This window comes from Nannospalax galili, unplaced genomic scaffold (assembly GCF_000622305.1).
Source record: "Nannospalax galili isolate Female #2095 unplaced genomic scaffold, S.galili_v1.0 scaffold161, whole genome shotgun sequence".
In the NCBI taxonomy this organism is placed as follows: Eukaryota; Metazoa; Chordata; class Mammalia; order Rodentia; family Spalacidae; genus Nannospalax; species Nannospalax galili.
The window spans coordinates 4,684,581-4,692,152 of record NW_008348586.1 but is presented as its reverse complement, the minus strand read 5'-3'; positions in this window follow the sequence as shown (position 1 = coordinate 4,692,152).

Here is a 7,572-nt window from a genome sequence, read left to right as displayed (position 1 = left end):
CATGCGGGCGCTGGAAGGAACCAGAAGCTTTTGTTGTTCTAAGACTCCATCTTGAAACTGGAGCTCTAGTCCTCTGAGGCACGTGGGTCGTTTTCCAAGAGGGCCACACTGCCCTATTTTGCTGAGGATTTGCTTTTCCTTCTCAAAGATGCTGGACACACAGCACCCACCCACTTGTTTGATCTACATTAAGTCCCAGAACTGTATTTGCCGCAGGTGTTAACAAAGGTAAAAATAAGCTAGGTAAGGCCAGGGGATTGGTTAGGTTAGGGGAGGGCACTATATCCTCAAAAGTCCCAGCCCAGGGCCTTTGGAGGTAGCTCAGTAAAGTGTTTATGGTACAAACATGAGGACCTGAATTTGAGCCCCAGAGCCCATGTGAAAAGCCAGGTGCAGTGTTGCCCACTTGTAAATCTCATCACTTGCAGAGATTGGTGAACCCTTAGAGCCCCCTGGCCAGCCAGCATAGCCTTATTGGGAAGTCTCTGGGCCGGTAAGAGACCCTGTTTCAAAAAACAAGGTAGCTAGTTCATAAGGAATGGTGTCCAAGGTTGTCCTCTGCCTACACACACACACACACACACACACACACACACACACACACACACACACAGCCCCAGCCCTCTGTACTAGGTAGCTCTATAGTACTATTATGAAATACCCAAAGCAGATAAGTGAGGAAGAAAAAAGGTTTATTTAGCTCACAGTTCAAAACACTCCAGATTTAAGATCAGATGGTCTCATTTGACCTCTGGTGAGTGTGGCAGACAGTCTCACATCATGATAGTAAGACATGCAGAAGAAAGTGTTCACTGTTGTGAATCAGGGGCAGAGAGCTGGGTGGAGCCAGACAGAGCCTTATGGGAACTAACCAGGACCCCCCCCCATAAGAACTCTTTTAAGAGCAGACCACTTTGAGGTCCTCCCACAAGACCACCTCTTATAAGTTCCACCACTGCCCTACACCACCCAAGGACCATCTGCCAATACAAAAATCTTGGGAAGGGACTCAATATCCAAACCAAAGCTCCCTCTTGCTATGCCAAAGCACCATCAGGGCTGAGAACCTGGTACTAGCTAACATGTTGATTTACTAGCAAAGCCATCGTCCAAATCACTCAGAGAGCTTGGTCATTTGCCTTAAACCTGTGTGGTACCCAAAATCCAATCTGGAGTGACTGTAAGGCTGTAAGCTTCCCCCAAGTGGTACAATTGTGAGTCTTCCTTCTTCCTTTCAAGAAAACCAAAGTGGATTGCTTTATTGGAAGATGGACCTGAGAGGCTAACTAGCTTGCTGAGGGCCTACGGTCCACGTGGGACTAGCTGTGCCTCAGTTTTCCCTAAGCACAGTCATTCTCCCACCAGTGAGCTGAGCAGCACAGTGGCAAGGGATGTCCTGATTCTAGCAGGTCAGTACAAGTCTACAAGCACTTATTGGGAACCTGATGTGTAGGGGATACTTTGCAAGATAGAAAAGTGAATAGGACCAAATCTGTGCCCCAAGAGGGAAGAGCAAGGTGCCCTTCCAAGTTCTCACATGAAAAGTACCACAAAAAGACCAAAACAGGCTGGGGATATAGTTTAGCTGGTAGAGTACTTGGCTAACATGCACAAAGGCCTGGGTTCAATCCCCAATACCATATAACCAGGTATGATAATATATCTATAAAGATGAACCCAGGGCTGGTAAAATCCAAAAAGACCAGGCAGGTCCTGTTTCTCCCTGTGTGACCCCATAACACTGGGGTCAGCTCCGCTGCAGCTTTCATTTGCCTCTCTTGGGCTGGGTCTGGGAATCTGCATTCCATCGGACTCCCTGGCTAAAATCTAAGAACCACTGATGCCTGGGGTGCTGATCAGGGAGGGCCAGGGGAAGCTGAATGAGGCTGGGCAGCGGCACTGAGGCAGGTATGATCCAGGCTCCTTTTGTTCACACAAGTTAACCCCAATACTGCACATTAGTACTGAAGGGGATACTGTTACTATACTCCCCATTTTCCAGATGAGAAAACTGGAGGTGCTGAAGGATCGAGGGATTGACTAGGGTCACGTGGGGGTAAGCAGCAGTCAGCATTCCAACCAAACAATGCAGGTACATAGGTTCATACACACTGAAACACACAAGTAATGGAGAAGACACTGTGAGGCTGAACCTGCCAGGAACACCTCGAACAGTAAAGTCAATTTGGAATTCATGCGATATGCAGTGGTGAACCATTGACAGCGTCTGAGATAGTCACTTGATTCATCCATACTTACAGAGTAATGAATTATGAGCTCAGTGCAGGGCTGAGGGGCACATGGCCATCCTTCAGAACAGGGCTAGTAGCAACAGTGGCAGCAAGTGGTCAGTGAATGTCTGGTCTTTCCAAGGCTGTCTCATGTTTGTCTCATTCAGAAGCCCCATGTTTGGACTAATCTCCATCTCCTGGGAGAGAGTTGGAAGCTTGCTTGGTTTGGTCAGCAGTGAGCTCCACGCAGAGCCAAGAACCACCCGCAAAGGGAAATGCCTGCCTGCAGCTGGCCTCATCCCCCTCACCCTGCACCCCTGCCTTGTCCTGCCCGCTGGGAGGGGCATCATTTAGACTTAACTTTCCCATCGCCTTCTAAACATAGCTGTTCTTTCGGCTAGTTTTTTTTTTTTTTTTAATAAAAGCAATAAGGTCATGATTAACAACAACAATAGAACAAATAAAAGTTCTTACTCCTAACTTCTGAGTCTATTCCTCAGAAATCCCTAGTGTTTCTTATGTCTCCTTGCAACATTTTTTGACTCTATTAATCTGTGCATGCCTTTCTTGTGTTCTGCACACATGATAGCACACCATCTGACCTTTCTTGGCCATGCTTTTGAACACTTGACTCTGCCTTATTTAAAATAGCTGCTCACTGACTCCCTAAATGTTCCCTTATGCCCCCAATTTATCCATTTCTTTAGTTATTTCCATGTTTTTTTCTTAAAAACAACCCCAGAGTGAACATGTCTGAGTATTTGGCCTATTTTGAAGTGATTGCCTAGTCATCACTATATTCTATACTGAACATCTTGCTTTGTATATATTCAACACCAAACATCTTATAGAAAGAAGCCTTTGCAAGGGATTTGGCCAATCATCATGATTCAGGAGCAAGCACTGAGCAATAGATGGGCACCACTGAGTCAGGTGCCATGGAAGGGGCCTTGGGAGGGGACCAGAAATATAAGACGATGGCTCTAACCCAAAGATCCAGGCCTGTAGGGAAGGCCAGTGCCTACAGACAGAGTCAGAGTTCCCTGAAGAGTGTAAGTCATCAGGAATAGAATTGTGTAGCTTGAGGTCTTCTAAAGGAAGTGTGAGAACAGCCAGACCAGCTCTTCCCTTGAGTTCTTGGCTGTTTATCTTCCTTACACCCAAGAAAATGCAGAGCACTTCCCTATGTCTTCCCTTCCAAGTATCTGTGCCTCATCCATCTGGGCAAAGCTGGTTTATTTGCTCCTGCACAGTGTGAGGCTCTGCTTGAGGGGTGAAAACAGCATTTGTCACCCCACCCCACCCTTATGTTCTCTGCCATTCCACAAAGAAACTAGAAAAACCGTCGACAAATTATCTCCCAGCAAAATGGAACCACATAAACCTCAGAGGTGTTCAAAGACAGTTCTTTCCTCCATGAAAAAAGTCTGTCTTGAAAGTTCAGTGAGATTTGCAAGCTGGGGGTGGGGGTGGGAGAACTTTGGGCCGATGTTTCTTTACAGCCCATGGTCAGTGAGTGATACTTTCGCTTTCTCTTAGGATAACTACTTAAAACAGAAGCAGAAAGCAAAGACCCACTTCCTGTTTTTCTCTCCAGCCCCTCTTGGCTGGATTCACATCCAGCTAGGAATGTCTGCCCCAGCCTCACTGCTTACCTACTCCTGGAGAAGGGACGGAGAACAACTCCATTCTTGAACAGTCGTTGCACTCCCAAAGACTGAGACTGGTGCTTTGTCTCTTCCAAAAGGCATGGCTAATGCTGACTGGCCCTTGGGGGCGCTGGAGGATGCAGGTCAGCCCCAAGACCTCCCAGTGGGAGAAGATGAAGCAGACAATACAAGCCCCATAGATGCCCACATTCCAGGAATCGGGGCCAAGTCAGACCACAGCAGATACCCTAAGCAGAGCCAAGCTCCCCTGAGATCAGTAGCTTTGCCTGGTACATGTCCTAAGGAGCCCAGTCCACAAGTTCTTAGTGATATTTTATGATCTGGCCAGACAGGAAGCCCCACAAGCTGCAGGCATGCAAATCAGGACCAAGTGTCAAGCACTGAGGTTTTTCAGCTGAGTATTTAATGACCCAGAGAGACTCCACCCAGCTCCCAGTGTGGAGGCCCACACAAGACAGCCTGTCCACTGGGTGCTCTGTCATCTCCCAGTGAGTCCATGACAGTGCAGGGGCTCACAGCTGGGACGGTTCCAATTCCAGCTGTGCCACATTCTCGCACAGCACGTCTCAATATTGCAGTAAGCCTGGGTTTTGCCTCCATTTCCTCAAATGTGAAGTGAGAATAATGTGACTGAGAAGATTTAAGTGAAAGAGTGTGTGCAGAGCACTCAGGGCGGGAAGAATGAAGTCAAAACCAGCTCCATTGGTCCTCTTGCCCACACAAGCTCCACATAGCTGAATTCCTACTTCCTGGTTCCCTTAGTGGGTCCAGTGCCTCCCACATGGGAGTCTGTCTTCCCTGGAGGCCCCTTCACCATAGACAGTGGTGCCCACACAATCTATTTCTCCCATACTTCCCCGAGAGCTGACGTGTTAGATGCCTAGGAAATGTTTGGTGAACCTCTCTGGATGAGTCTGCCACAAATTTCTGAGAACAGTGAGGGGTCTTGTTTTTTGATGCTTCTGGTCTCACTGGCTCTCTGAAGCAGAAATAGCCACGGAAGAGTCCCCCTGCTGCTCCAGAGACACAGGGTTCTCTTTTAGACAACAAAGGGGAAAGGAATGGACAGCCTCAAGAGATGCTGCTGGACTGGTCCAGGCATACCCACCCATCCAGTCATCAATCCATCCTGCATGTGTGCTCATTCTGCAAACACACAGATGGCAGTCACTACTGTCTATAGGCCCTGTATACCAGGCAGGTGCTAGGAAAACAGTCAAGGGGACATGATTCTCCCTTGAGAGCTCCAAGCTTCCAGGGGGAAGCAGAAGAGGAAGGGCAGGAGGGCAAGAAAAAGACAGAACTTGTGTTGGAAGGCAGAGAGGCACAGAGCCTAAGCATACAGGCTCTAGAGTCAGCACTTGTACAAACTCCAGCTCTGCACATTACCACCTCTATGACATCAGGACAAATCACATACCTCAAAGGCTCAACTTGTCTTCAAGATGGGAGCAATTACTACTCATCTCATAGGGTTTTGAGGAACAGGTAGTATAGGTGAAGTTCCTAACATGCAGGAAATACTCGTAAACAACTATATTGTTCTCTCCTCCACAACAGGAAGCTGGTTTCAGGTAACGGCTTCCACAGAGCTTCTTCAGTGGACCCCAGTAGCCTCTTCCCCTGGCTTCCAGCTTAAGCAGCCTCTGCTACCACTACACTGCACCAGGACATCTGAGGGATCCCCACACTCTACTTGTTCAACCTGATAATTGAATTTGTCAACCTGATAATTGATTATCCAACCTGATAATTACCACTTACTTAACTCTTAGAGCAGAAATGCCCAGGAACATAAACCTATATTAAACCCAGATTTATCAAAGGCTGTTCCCACAATCAATCCATCTTCTTTACTCTTTACCCCACCTTGGAAGGTTGGGAGGGAGGCTGCTCTTGCTCAGGATTTCTTCAGGTTCAGCACAGTCATCAAGCCCTCTGACCTCTCAGTGCCTAGGTCCTAGAACAAGCCTTTCCTGCATACTCCTACGGCACAAGGACGATGGTTGCTATTGCTGTCTAAGAGATTTGTGGTCATAGTGGATATGTAGGAGGCATGACACAGCAGAGCATCCCACAGTTCTTTTCCATGATACACGTCTTGTACAGGAATGGTAGGGTCCTTGGTACAATGCTGGGAAGACGGAGCAGGAGGTTAGTTAAGGAAAAGACCTTAGAGCTACTTATCTGGCTAGTTGTAAAGACTTCAAATAAAAGAAACCAAAACAAGCCAATCAAAAGGATACACAGGAGCGTAGCCTTTAGCTCTTGACACCGAGCAGCCCAGGCTCCCCCATCAAGAAAGCCAGTCCTGCTGGGCATCACTGCACTCAGGAAACTGAGGTAGGAGAATCTAGAGTTAAAGGCTAGCCTGGTCTATAGAAGGAGGCCCCGTGTGTATGTGAGAGTGTGTGTGCAGTGACTCCGACAAAGGATATGAGTGCACCCTGGGAGACCCAAAGGTGAGAAATGGGAGAGATCATCCCCCAACCAAGAGCAAAGTTTCAAGGAGCAGTATGGCAGCCACATGCAGCAGGCTCTGCAGCAGGAAATGAATGTATACTTTAGATTAAATCCCTTTTAACACTTGTAGCCACATTTGTTGGCTGAAATCAGAGAATCTGAGAGCCAGAAAGAATTTCAAATAAATTTCACCATCATCCCCCACCACCATTACTGCAGGCTCAGCTACACATACCCTTCTGCGCCAGGAGCTGCTTCCAGGTATCTGGACTCTATCTAGACTGGGCTCCATTTCAGTACCTCCAGGGAGGGAATGCTACACAGCATCCTCTGACTGTCAGTTCTAACGTTAGATTCATCTGTGACTACGAGATCTTTTAAATGCTGCTGTTTAAACTAATTCTTGATTGCCAGCCTGCTAGGGATAGAGCTCTCACCTAACAATCCTGAGGTTTCAAATGCCTCTTACAAGATATATATCCAGTAGTAAAAGTGGTTCTCTATGGGACATGGGCTCATATAAGAGTTCTTGTTTACACATTATTGCACCGTGTGTGTGTGTGTGTGTGTGTGTGTGTGTGTGTGTGTGTGTAATTTCTTCCCAAGCCTTCAATAAGAACTCTTCATGGAATATGGCTGAGTTCTCTGCAGGCTAAGTCCTCCTGGTTTCAACCAGATGAGACTCAAGTTTCCTGGATGAATCAGGAAGGTGCCGTCAAGAAGGAGTCAGGTCAAGGTACTGCAAGAAACCTGGCAAACTTCAGAGGTTATACATGCCCAAAAAAGCATTCAAATCCCAAAGCGGAGAGTGGGCCACCAGTCTGCAACCTCTCTCCTCATGAGTACTTTTCTCTGTCCTGTTTCCTGGTTCTTCAAGCTTTCTAAATTAATATGTGGAGCCCAAAGGGAACACCTTCATCTTGCCAACCCAGAGATATATCATTTTCTAGTGCATCAACAGCAATCTGGGTCCTATGCTAAGGACTCTCTACATACCTGCAAAGTTAATCAGTCCCTTTGGTGCTAGCACAGACCACAGGAACAAGTCTCTCTTTCCAAGCACAGATCCCAGGGAAACAGTGATTCACATGCTTCACTCTGCAGTAGCTTGGGTGTCATGGCAACAGGGCACCACATCTGGAGCAGATGGCACCACAAGACTGCTCCTCAATGTGGTACCTTTTCTGGCAGGCCTTGGCCACTTAACC